Genomic DNA, 13,226 nt, shown 5'->3' on the forward strand with positions numbered 1-13,226 from the left:
CATTTGTGTCTCTTCTTAGTGTGATAGCTGGCCAATTCTTACTTATTCTTCAAAGTCATCCTCATTTAGGTAGCCTGTCTTGATATCTTGGTCTAAGTTTGATGTTCCTCTTTTGTGCTTCTTATTGTTGGCAAGATAGGACTCCTTTTATGGTAGGGACGTTAACTTTACCACTCTAAGGTCTAATAGCGAACATGTAATTAGGACCCAAGCAATGTTAATTGATTGAGTAAGTAAGTGAATGTGTGCTTACCCATCACCTCACATCTTTTGTCTGTGCTCTTCTTTGCCTAAAGCATCCTTTTCCTCCTTTTGGTTATTAACACATAGTTGACCTTGGAAACTCCTTTAAATTTTCATTTCTTTCTTAGAGCATTTGTTGGCAGTTCCTACCCTATACTAGGTTAGGTGATAGTCTTCCATGTTTCTACAGAATGTTGTGAATATACTTTTATGAGAGTGTATTTCATTGTATTGTTTTATTTTTCTATTTCCACAACTGAAACAAAATTTTTGGTGGCATAGATGGTGTCTTTCATCTCTTTGTCCTGTGTCCAACATTACTACTCACATGTGATGGAATGTTAGTATATTTTATTCCATAAATAAATAGATGAATGAATTAATAAATCCCAGTGTTAATTAAAAAAAAAAGCCTGCTTGACTATAGTATGGGTCTGTGGGATAGTAAGTATGGGTAATTTTGTGAAGAATATTGAAAGCTATGTTGAAGAATATAGACTTTTTACAAAGAGATTTCTTAAAGTTTTAATTTTTGTTTATTATTTTAAAATGTTTATGTATATATTATTCAGATATTAGACTTACTACTTTTCTCCCTTTACCAATTTGCTCTACTTTCTGGGACATTTACTTAAACTTATTTTCCAACTTTCTGAGTATTTTGTCTCTCTATTTTTTTTCCTGAGATATTTTTTGTTCCTTGAATTATTTTTAAAAAGGCAGTCTATCCCTGATTCTCAGGTACAATATCTTTGCTTTTATCTCTAAGCATATAAATAGATTTTTGGGGAGTGAAGTTTTCTTCTCCTTGCATAGTCTCAATTCTTTCCAAATTTCTGTTTTCTGTTCTGTTTTTCTGTGACTATATTTGTTACAGAATTATATTATTATATGTTAGAGACTTCTCTAAGAATTTTGGTCATCCTTTTGTTGTTGTTGTTCATATTTAAGGAAAAGAATTGTGACCTTAATTTTAGGGAGATGTGGCTGGTCTATCTCATTGCCTGATGATTTTTTTTAGGTATTTTATTTTGAGCTGTTCTGATTTCTCAGACAAAGATCTTCTGATTTCAGTATTCTAGGAACGAAGTTGGGCAGAAAGCTGGGCGAAAATTGATATATAGATTTATTTCACTCAAAATTCCAGCAAGTTTTTTGTTGTTGTTGTAAATTAAACAAGATTTTTCTAAAATTTATATAGAAAGGCATAGACCATACAATATCTAAAACAATTTCAGGAAAAAAAATAGATTAGAAGGAATCAGTCTACCTGATAGCAAGACTTATACAACTACAGTAATCAAAACTGTGGTATTGGCAGAGGGATAAACACCTAGATCAATGGGAGAAAATATTTGCAAACCACATATCTGATAAAGGACTGGTATCTATAGTAAGAACTTCTAAAAATAAACAATTAAAAAAACCAAACAACCTAATTAAAAAATGAACAAAAGACCTGAACAGATATTTCACCTAAGAGGATACACAGTTGGCAAATAAGTATGTGAAAATGTGCTTAACATCACTAGCTATTAGGCAAATGCAAATTAAAACCATAATGAGATATTATTACATGCCTATCAGAATAACTTTTTTTTTTAAAAGAAGTGACAACATGAAATGCTGGCAAAAACTCAGAGAAACTGGATCACTCATACATCAGTGGTGAGAATGTGAAATAGCACAGCCACAGGCAGTTTCTTAAAAAAATAAACATGGAACTACCATACAACCCAACAATTGTTCTTCTGGGCATTTATCCCAGAGAAATGAAGACTTGTTTTCACATGAAAATGTGAATGTTTTTAGCAACTTTACTCAAAATATTCAAAAAGTGGAAACAACCCAGATGCCCTTCGTGGGTGAATATAAAGAAACTGTAGTACATCCATACCATGGACTACTACACAGCAGTAAAAAGAAGCGAACCACTTATTCATGCAATGACCTGGGTGAGTCTCCAGAGAATTACACTGAGGTACAAAAAGCCATTCTCTGAAGGTTACATACTATGTGATCCTATTTATATAATATTCTTGAAATGACAAATAATACAGGAGTAGAGAACAGATCAGTAACTGCCAGGTATTAAAGAAGGGGGTGGGGTGGGTGGAATGAAGGTACAACTATGAAAGGCAACTTGAGGGATCCTTGTGGTCATGGAAATGTTCTTTATTCTAACTGTATTAATGTAAATATCCTGGTTGTGTTATTGTACCATAGTTTCGCCAGATGTTATCATTAGGGGAAACAGGGTAAAGGATACAAAGGATTTCTTTTCATTATTTCTTACAAATGAATGTGATTTGCAGTTGTTTTAAAATAAAAGATTTAATAAAATACCTAGAAATGCCAGGGAAAATAGGACATACATCTTTTAAAGTAAAGTTGAATGGAGAGCTATTCCATGTTCATGGATAGGAAGACTAAATACTGTGAAGATGTCAGTTTTTCCCAACTTGGTCTATAGATTCAATGCAATCTCAGTCGAAATAGCAGCATATTATTTTGTGGATATCAAGAAGCTTATTCTAAAGTTTATTTTTAGAGGCAAAAGACCCAGTATAGTCCACAAAATATTGGAGGAAAATAGTGTCTGAGGATAAAACTACTTGAATTCAAGACTTACTATAAAGCTACAGCAATCAAGACAATGTAGGGTTGGTTACAGAATAGACAGATAGATCAGTGAAACAGAATAGAGAGCCAAGAAATAGCCCTCCATAAATGGACTCAACTGATCTTCAACAAAGAAACAAAGACAATGCAATGGAGCAAAGACAGTCTCTTCAACAAGTGGTAATGGAAACTATTGAACATCAACATGTAGAAACTGAATGTGGACACAGACCTTACACTAACTCAAAATATATAACAGAACTAAATGTGAAACACAAAACTACAACTCCTACAGTTAACCTAGGAGAAAACCTAGCTAACCTTGGATGTGGCAATGACTTTTTGCATACAACACCAAAGGCATGCTCCATTAATAAAATAACTGATAAGCTGGACTTCATTAAAATTAAAGACTTCTACTCTGCAAAAGACAATGTCAAGAGAATGAGAAGACAAGCCACAGACGGGGAGAAAATATTTGCAAAAGATGTGTTTGATAAAGGACTCTTATCCAAAATACACAAAGAACTTGTAAAACTCAACAATAAGAAAACAAACAACCCAATTTAAAAATTGGCCAAAGACTATAACAGACACCAGACCAAAGAAGACATATAGATGGCAAATAAGCACATGAAAAGATGCCCCACGTTGTATACCATCAGGTAACTGCAAATTAAAACAACAGTGAGAGACTACTATACACCTATTGAAATGGCCATAATCTGGAACACTGACCACACCAAATGCTGTTGAGGGTGTGGAGTAATAGAAACTCTCATTCATTGTTGGTGGGAATGCAGCTTTGGAAGATAGTAAGATGGTTCCTTACAAAACTAAACACACTTTTTCTATATAAGTGAGCATTTAGTTCATTGATATTTGCCCAGAATAGTTGGGCACACGGAGACCTGCACATGGATGTTTATAGCAGCTTTATTCATAATTGCCAAAACTTGAAAGCAACCAAGATGTCCTTCAGTTAAGTGAATGGATAAATAAAATGTGGTACATCCAGACAATGGAATATTATTTAACCCCAAAAAACATGGGCTATCAAGTCATAAAAAGGCATGAAGAAAATTTAAGTACATGTTACTAAGTGAAGGAAGCCAATCTGAAAAGGCTACATACTGTACGATTCCAGCTATATGACAGCCTGGAAAATGCAAAACTATGAAGACAGTAAAAAGATCAGTGGTTGCCAGGGGTTAAGAGTGGGAGGGATGAGTAGGTGGAACTTAGAGGATTTTTAGGGCTTTGAAAATGCTCTGTATGATAATATAATGATAGATACGTGTCATTATAAATTTGTCCAAACCCACTGAATAGCCAACTCCAAGAGTGGACCCTAATGTAAACTAAATTTTGGGTAATTAAAATATGTCAATGTAGGTTCACCAGTTGTAGCAAAGGCACCACTCTGGTGGGGAATGTTGATAAGGGGGAAGCTATGCATGTGTAGGGGCAGGGGATTTATGGGAAATCTCTATTCTTTACTCTCAGTTTTTCTGTGAACCTAAAACTGTTCTAGAAAAAAATTGTCTTAATTAAAAAAAAAAAGTAAAGTTGAACCTAGAAGAAATTAAATGAAATCTACAGAGCTAAAAAACAAAGAGAAAAATGAAGGCCACACCAGTAAGTGCATAACGGATTCTGTGCCTGCTTTGAGGATGGAGGTAGGAGTTACTGGTCTCTAGGACTCAGGTTTTTGAGTTTTAATTTCTTCATAGTCACAGGAGATCAAGTCTTCTGTGTATGTGAGGCATACCATATGAACTCCAGCCCTAATAGAAAGGCAGGGCTGTTGAGGTCTATATATTTACTAAACAGATGGACTAGAAAAAAAAATAAAAGCCATACACCAACATAGGGAATTTAAATGTCTTGGTCTCAACAGTAAATGAAAAAAAATTTCCCACCTTGGTAACAGTGGACCTACTCTTTTGGCAAGAGTTTGAGGTGCATGTGTATTGAGCTACATATTTTGTATTTATTGAGTTGAATGTATATATCCCATGTGATTGTGGAAGCCTTGGGGGAAGAAATTAATATGAAAAGTAGTCTTGTTCGTCCTGAAGTTATTGCAGTAGTAGAAGAAATGGAGAGATGGGTCACCAAGCCAGGCTGTAGAGGAATTTTATTCCTGTCAATAGAGCCCTGCTTGTGATAAGCTCACAATCCTAAAATAGACAGTACATAAGGAAATATTCGTCACGAGTGAGCACCAGCAGGCGCAGCATTGAATATTTAAGGTAGGAAGGTCATACAGTTACCTAAATTGATGCAAAAGTGGCATTTGATAAGATGAACACATTCATAACTGAAGAAAAATCTCCACAAACTAGGAACAGAGATGCATTCTCTGAATCTATAGAACGTTCCTGCATTTTCTTGGGAATTCGAAAATTGCATCTCTTAGGGAGTAATGAAATGTTAGCTGTCTTGATTGTGGTAGTGGCTTCACTGGTATATATACATCTATCAAAACTCATCAACTTGTACATCTGAAGTATGTGTAGTTTACTGTCCAGGAACCATACCACAATAAAGGTGTTAAAAAAAAAAGAATACATCCACATTATGGAAAATAAGACCATGTTTTTTTTTTAAACAATGTTACTGCATTTTCTTTAACATTAGATATGAGGTAAGAACCCCTGCTGTCATTGTATATTCATTATTGTACCCGAGGTCCCATCAGTATAACAAGGGAAGAAAAAGAGATATAAAGTATAACAATTATTATTATTATTATTCATAGACTGCCTGATTGTCTAGATAGAACATCCAAGAGTATCTACACATGACATAACAGGACTCATGAAAGAGTTCATTAAAATTATTGGAAACAAAATTAATGCACAATAACAACCATATTCTTACACTGTAGCCAAAACTAATGAGAAAGCAAAATTTCAAAAAGACACCATTGATACTACCTATGAAATATAAGGTTCTTTGTAACAAATTTAGTAAAAGATGTACAAGGCCTTTATAAAATACTTAAAAGCTCACCTAACTAAGTGGAGCTGTATAGTATGTTCATAAATAGGACGTCTCCATATCATAAAATGCCAGTTTCTACTAAATCAATATTTTAAATAAGTGTAATTTCAATCCTAAGAATCATATGGAAATGCAAAGATAATGGAAACAATTTTGAAGGAGAAGGAAATAGAAGACTTGCCCAGACACTAACATTAAAAAGAAATTTAACTATAGTAGTAGCATGGGCACCAATAGGCCAATGTAGCAGAATCGAGAGCCCAGAAAGAGAAACATGCATAGACGGGATTTTGATATATTTTCAAAATGGCATTAAAAATTTGTGGAATTACACCTGAAGCTAATATAATGTTACATGTCAATCTCGCCTCAATTAAAAAATTATGGAGAAAGGATGAATATTTAATACATAGGATTCAAATATGATTATTAATATCCAAAGGAAAAGCATTAGCAAATGTCAAGCCGTATAAAGAATAAATTCCAGATGGATTAAAGTCCACTAATGAAAAGCAAATCTTGAAAACATTTAGAAGGATATATAGGAGAATATCTATATGATCTCTGGGTAGTGAATGATTCCTTAACTAAGACACAGAGGACTTAAATTACAAATATAAATTCGAGCAGGCTAAACAAACACTTTCCATAGCACAAAAATATATACTGTAAATCGAAAGAAAAGCATAGAGTGGGAGAAATTCTTGATAATGAATATAACCAATAAGGGATTAGTGTCTGAACTATTTAAATAACTTCTACAATAAAACAAAAGCAAAGCACACTGGTAGAAGAATGGGCAAAGGAGGTGAGTAAGAAATTGACAGAAGGGGAAACTTCATAGTCTAAAAGAAATGAAAATATTCACCTCACCAACAACAAAGTGCAAAAGAACACAAAGTGAGATGCTTCATATTCTTCAGACTGGGAAACTTTTTAAAGTATAAAAATGCTAACATTGACCTAGGTGTGTATAAAAGAAGAACTTTTCTGCACTACTGATGGGGGTGGAAATTGGTATTCTCACTTTACAGAGCACTTCGTCATTATCTGGTAATAGTGAAGCTGTAAGTACCCACAACAGAACAGTTCCACTGGAGTATGTATCTCGGAGAAATGTGTGCAGATGTGCCTTAAGTGATAATATAAGATTGCTTGCTGCAGAACCAACCTAAATCTTTACAGACTTTCAGGAAAATTGATCAATAAAAAATAAAAATAATTGATACATAAATTGGGGTATATTTATAAATTAGATTACTCTAGAGCCATAAAAATGAATGAATTAGAGTTGCATCTGTCAACATGGATACTCTCAAAAGCAGTGTTGGGACAAAAAAATAAATCAATCCCTGGAAGAATATACAAACTATGATCCTTTTAACTTAGTCACCTCTAACGAAGGGGAGGGAGGCAGGGGAATAGAAATGAGGAGTTTGGCAGGAGCTTCTCCATATTTGTAATGATACATTTCTTAAAAATAAATCCGAAGAAAACTTTTAAGAAATGATGGAGCTTACTGGCATGTACATGAGTTTGCATCATTCTCCTTACTATTTTTTTTGGACTTAAAACGTTTCATAATAAACTAATTGTGGGGACTCAAAAACAGTTCTGTTCTAAATATTGCTACTATATTTCCAATTACCATTCCTGGAATACTGCTTGTGTAACTCTTTTCATGTTTTAGGACTTATGTAGTGTTCTTTATAGTCTATTTACATACAAATCTTAATCTGTATTTTAAAGTTTGCTTTCAGGACTGAGAATCTCCAATTTTTTACTTGCTCCCTGAGCTCATCTAATTTGAATATATATCCAAAGCTAGGGGAAATCCTAAACCAAATATAAGAAAAAAAATCAAATGAAAGAACAGTATATTCTGAGGTATTAACAATAAGACAAGTGTATGGTGAGGTGATATATGTTCTTCCTCTGGCTTGGTTCCTGGCCTGAGGCCAGGTCTGCGGTGCACCCACTCTTTCCGTGACTCCGATACGAAACAGGGCCAGTAACATTATTTCTCTGCATAAAAATTAAATTAGATTAATTCAAAGGAGGGGCGGCAGGGTCGTTAATAATTCTCTCGTTCCTGCTCTCTACCTTTTAGGCAGCCCCAAACCTTATGTACTCACTCCCATGTTGGGAAGTTTCACTGTAATCTTGGAAGTACTCTGAGATTCTTAAGAAGGAAACCTACTTCCCTTGGAAAGCTTATCAGGTCTCTTTACCCTTGAACAGCCTTAGAGACTCATTAAATCTTCATAAATATTGAGCTCTTGTGGTCGATATTTCTTGGAAGAGGAATATGGAGGTGGTTACATAAAAAAAATAAACAAAAAGCTATCCTAGGGCCTTAGAAAGCACTTGTCTGTTGATCAGTGTGCTCCTTTAAATTCATGATTTAGGAAAGGGAGTGAGTGTGGCTATTTTGCTCATTTATTCCTTTGGACAAAGTTATTTCAGAATTTGATTACATTTAAATACACAGTCAGTTCTTTTGCAGTGCACACCATACGCCAGCCAGAATGTCTCTTTCTCCTGCAGAAATTTGCAATTTGATATTCTAGTCAAGTGCCAACCATGGGGAAGACAGGTTTAAGTTAACTACTATTTTTTTTAAAAATGATATTTTTTTTCTTCAAAACATGCTTCTCAGTTTTTAAGACACTAGTATTTGAGTCAATATATCAGCAAATGAATGTAATAAATTATAGTGCTATAAACTCCAGGGAAATTTTGTTAATGTTTTTAATGTAGCCTCTTGTGGAATCAACATATGTTTTTTATATATTCATAAATTTATGACTTCAGAAATCTTTAGTTTCAGGGTGTTATGAATGTTGTAATGGATAGAAAATTAGAAAATACATAATTGTGAAATGATGTTCTTGAATTTTCATATACTCTTGATAACCATTAGCTCTTACAAATAATAATTAGAATGAAATTAAAAACTTGGAAGTAATATTCCTGCAGCTCAGATGCTTTGAGCCAAAGGAATTATTTCCAGAATAAGCTGGCAGGTTCCTGCCTGGGGAATTAGGACTCCAGTGTCCTTAACTTTAAAATAACTTGCATTTCATTTTATGCCTATTCCATAAAGTGGTCATTCATTTTCATACTAAATCGTAACCAAAGCCTGCCACATCAGTGGAGGCCAGTCAGTGGGTTCAGTGTGTGTTAGGTTGGACGAGTGCAGCAGAACATTAAAAATGTCCACCAGGTGGTCGGGTTACAAAAACCTTACTACCGACTTGTTAAGAGAATTGGGAGATAATCATCCTGCATCTTTGTATCCACATCCTGGTGCACCACAAAGAGTAGTTGGAGAAGGAACGAGTCCCAGATGGTACTTTATATTTTGAGAATTCATGAAATAAAATGCTCCCTTTCCCTGTCACTTTGCTGCAGTTGTAGTGGGATTTGTAGTGAAGATGTACTTATGTTTTAGGTTCAGATTTTCAGGCACAACACTCACAATGCAAGTTCATGCCTCGCAGCTAACATAGGAGGTGGGGTATAGACCACGACCAAATAGCATACACAGCAGACCTGAGACACAGCTACCAGCTGCCATTGGCAAATATATTCTTTCCCTTTAGTGTTAAATTTTGCAAAGTTAGTTTTGTTTTTCATTTGAACAACCAAAGTTAAACAATTACTAAAAATGCATCTGAAAAATTATTTCTGAAGTTCTCACACACTTTTAAAGAAAATGTCATTCTTATAAGTTTCAACAGTTTTTGTATTCCAGTATTTAGATCAATTCAAATACTCTCTTAAACCATGTCTTTGTAATCTGCCTGCCCCCTTGAAATTAGAACTGAAAGCCTTTTAGGGTTGTAAGTCAGCATGATACAAAAAGATTTTGGTTATCACTTCCCTAATATGTTAGCTGCTTTCCTCAACTGGGGCTTTTCCAAAGTAAGCAGAGTACTTTAAATTACCCTTTCACTTTTTCTGTAATTTATTTTCTTCCTTCATCCACACATAATAAGCACAATGAAATAAGCCATGTAAGTCAATGACCTTGTCCACTGGCATAGCTGTTGTTCCCAAGAGAATGGAGTCACATCCCTTTGACCAAGAGAGAGACTTCTCCACCCTAATAAATTTTGCCTGTGAGACTCCCAGTTTGGTGCTTCTGGAATGTCTAAAATTTAATGTAGCCCTGTTGAGAGTTTAATAAATTTCAAAGTACTGTAACTATGATGAGTCACAAAGATGGAAATACACAGTGTTACAAAATACTAAAACTGGGTCAGCCTACTGTGATAATCTAGGAAGAGGCTCTAAACTAAAAGTCAGGAGAACTATATGAAAAAGGGGCAACTAATTGGACACCTCATCTGTCTCCAGTTCAGAAATTTAACTATTATTTAGACAGTGCTTTTGGAGCCAGCTGTAATGCTGTTCTTTTCACCCCAAAATGTCTTTCTCCCATATGCCCTCTAAATCCTGTTAGGGGTTTCACCTCCCAGAAAACACGAAGATGTGAAGAGACTGGGGTATATCCTGCAAATGGAACAGGAAGTATGGTATGAGATGTAGGTGGCGGAGGGTGAGTTTGAGAAGGGTTGCAAAAAAAGAACAAGCAGAATCAAAAGTGTATCAGATAATAAACTACAAAATGGTCACTACGGAAAAAGAAAATCAGTCATGTGGAGGGCTGGCTATAGATTTCTTAGAAGTATAAGAGAAGGTCAAGTCAATGAGATGTATATTAGAGAAAATCATAGATCAGAAAGGAAATAATAAGAGCAGAGAAAAGGACCTCTAACTTAAGAATGACAAGTGTTCTTAGAACAAAGGCAGTCATCAAAATTATAATCTGAGAATAACATACAGCACTGCCAATAAAGACCTCGAGTCTTCCAATCAAAGCCAAGGGACCCACCATTTTCAGCCCAAACTGATTAAACACACAACTAGATACATCCTGACTACAATGTTTACTTCAAATACTAACAAAACAAAACAACACTATAAGCTTCCAGGCAGAAAAATAAAACACACAGACAAAAGAATAAAAATCAGACTTCTCTGCAAATCTAAATGTCAAAGGTCAATGAAGGATATCTACAGTTTTGAGAGGAAAAACGGTCATGAAAAAGGTAATACATCTTGCTGCATTGCCTTTTCTATGTGAAAAGTAAAGTTCAGTAATATGCCAGACATTTATCCTTCTTGAAAAAACAACCAGTCAAATAATACTTAGCCAACCAAGAGTTAAAGCCTCATAAATGAAAAAGTCACATGACCAAAGGACTGGACTGGCATTTTTCAGCCACTTCTTGACATATATTCTAAATGTGAACTAAAGTGAGAGCATAAAGTTGTTCAGCAAAGCATTATTATAGTATATAAAATAAGCAGACTCAGTAATCCCACCTCTCAGTGTTTACCCAAGAGAAATGAAGATTTATGTTTTCACAAGACCTATATGTGAATGTTTACAGCATTTTTGTTCATAATTGCTAAAAACAGGACATCACCCAAATACCCAGTTGGTGAATGGATAAATAAACTGTTGTACATACACATAATGGAATACTACTCAGTAATTAAAAAGGAGCAAAGTGCAGATACATGCAGCAATATGGGTGGATTTTGTATGTATTATGTTAAGTGAAAGGAGTCAGTCCCAAAAAACTACAAATTGTATAATTCCATTTATATAACATTCTGGAAAAGGCAAAATTACTGGGGCAGGAAAAAAAAATCAGTAGTTGCTCGGGGCTGAGGGTGCGGGGAAGTTGGGCTACAAGTGGGCAGGGTGAGGGCTTTTATGGGTGATGAAGCTGTTCCACATACTGATTGGGGTAGTGCTTACACAGCTGTATGGGTTTGTCAAAACTCATGAAATCGTAGACCCCTGCAAAGTGAATTTTACTTTATGTAAATTTTAAAAGTAGGGGAAAAGAAGAGGCAGCATAGAGAACCACAAAAGGTAACGTCTATACAACAATGTGAATATACTTACAATACTGAATGGTATACTTAAAAGTGATTAGAATGGTAAATTTTATATTACATGTATTTTACCACAAGTAAAAAAAAATAAATTCAAAACTATAAGAAAAGCAATGTCTGTGTGATGGACTATTATGTAGTCACTAAACAATTTTTCAAAGAAATTATTAATAAAATGGAAACATGGTTATAATATTAGATTAAAACGAATACAAAGTTGAATGGCAGCATGATTTCACATCTGTAAATGTCATGGCAGAAATACTGGAAGATTAAATGCCAAAATATTAAAGGTAAAGGTCTCAATGATAGGATTATAAATGATTGATTTCCCTCCTTTATACTTCCTGGGTGCATTGTTAGTTTTCACTTACTCTTTTTGTAATTAATAAAACAGAATCATCAGAAAGTATGTACAATGAGTTATGTATGGCTGAAATAAACTTGTTCAGTGGTTTCATTTAAGCTTATATTCAAATCACACCAGCAAAAAATGACCTCCTCAGATCCACTTTTTAAAAGTTCTGTTCTTCCAGGACTAACTATTTTAAAATTAATAAAATAGTCATGATTGACTTAACTCAAGATGGTGAGTTAAGCCTGTGCTTAGCTTTTCTTACTCCAGATTTGCCATTGAATTGACCAGAAAAACCCAAAGGGTAGAAACATATAAACTCCATGGAAAAATTGGGAAAGGTACCATTTATAGAAAAGTTATCTTTAAGGAGTTAATGTAAACTGTAGAGCACCAAGCACTGCACTGAGGAAACAACACACTAGATGGAATTCCAAATACCCAAAAGGAAAGTTTGCCTGGAAAATGAGTGGTGAGGTCCCAGAGCAAGTGGCTAGAGGGGAGGACAGCGTACGTGGCAGTCATCCTTGGAGGATTCTCAAGCCTATATTTATATGAGTATATGGCTTCAGACTCTATCTGTATTGGTATCCTAAGAAAACCACCCAATTAAAAATAGAGTTACCATATGATCCAGCAATCCCACTCCTGGGCATACATGTGGAAAAGATGAAAACTCTAATTCAAAAAGATACATGCACCCCAGTATTTATAGCAGCACTATTTATAATAGCCAAGACATGGACGCAACTTAAATGTCCATCTACAAATGACTGGGTAAAGAAGATGTGGTATATATATATATATATATACACATACATACATACACAATGGAATACTACTCAGCCATAAAAAAGAATGAAATATTGCCATTTGTAGCAACGTGGATGGACCTAGAGATTGTCATACTAAGTGAAGTCAGTCAGACAAAGACAAATATCATATGATATCACTTCTATGTGGAATCTAAAATATCATACAAATTTGCAGAACAGAAATAGACTTACAGACACAGAAAACA

General features: G+C 34.7%; 1 protein-coding gene across 5 annotated transcripts in view; it reads left to right on the forward strand.

The window, feature by feature from the left end:
* Positions 1 to 13,226, forward strand: part of ADAMTSL3 (ADAMTS like 3) — a 262,233-nt gene that overhangs the window by 85,551 nt on the left and 163,456 nt on the right. The window lies entirely within an intron of this gene.

Source organism: Camelus bactrianus, chromosome 27 (genome assembly GCF_048773025.1).
Source record: "Camelus bactrianus isolate YW-2024 breed Bactrian camel chromosome 27, ASM4877302v1, whole genome shotgun sequence".
Lineage (NCBI taxonomy): Eukaryota > Metazoa > Chordata > Mammalia > Artiodactyla > Camelidae > Camelus > Camelus bactrianus.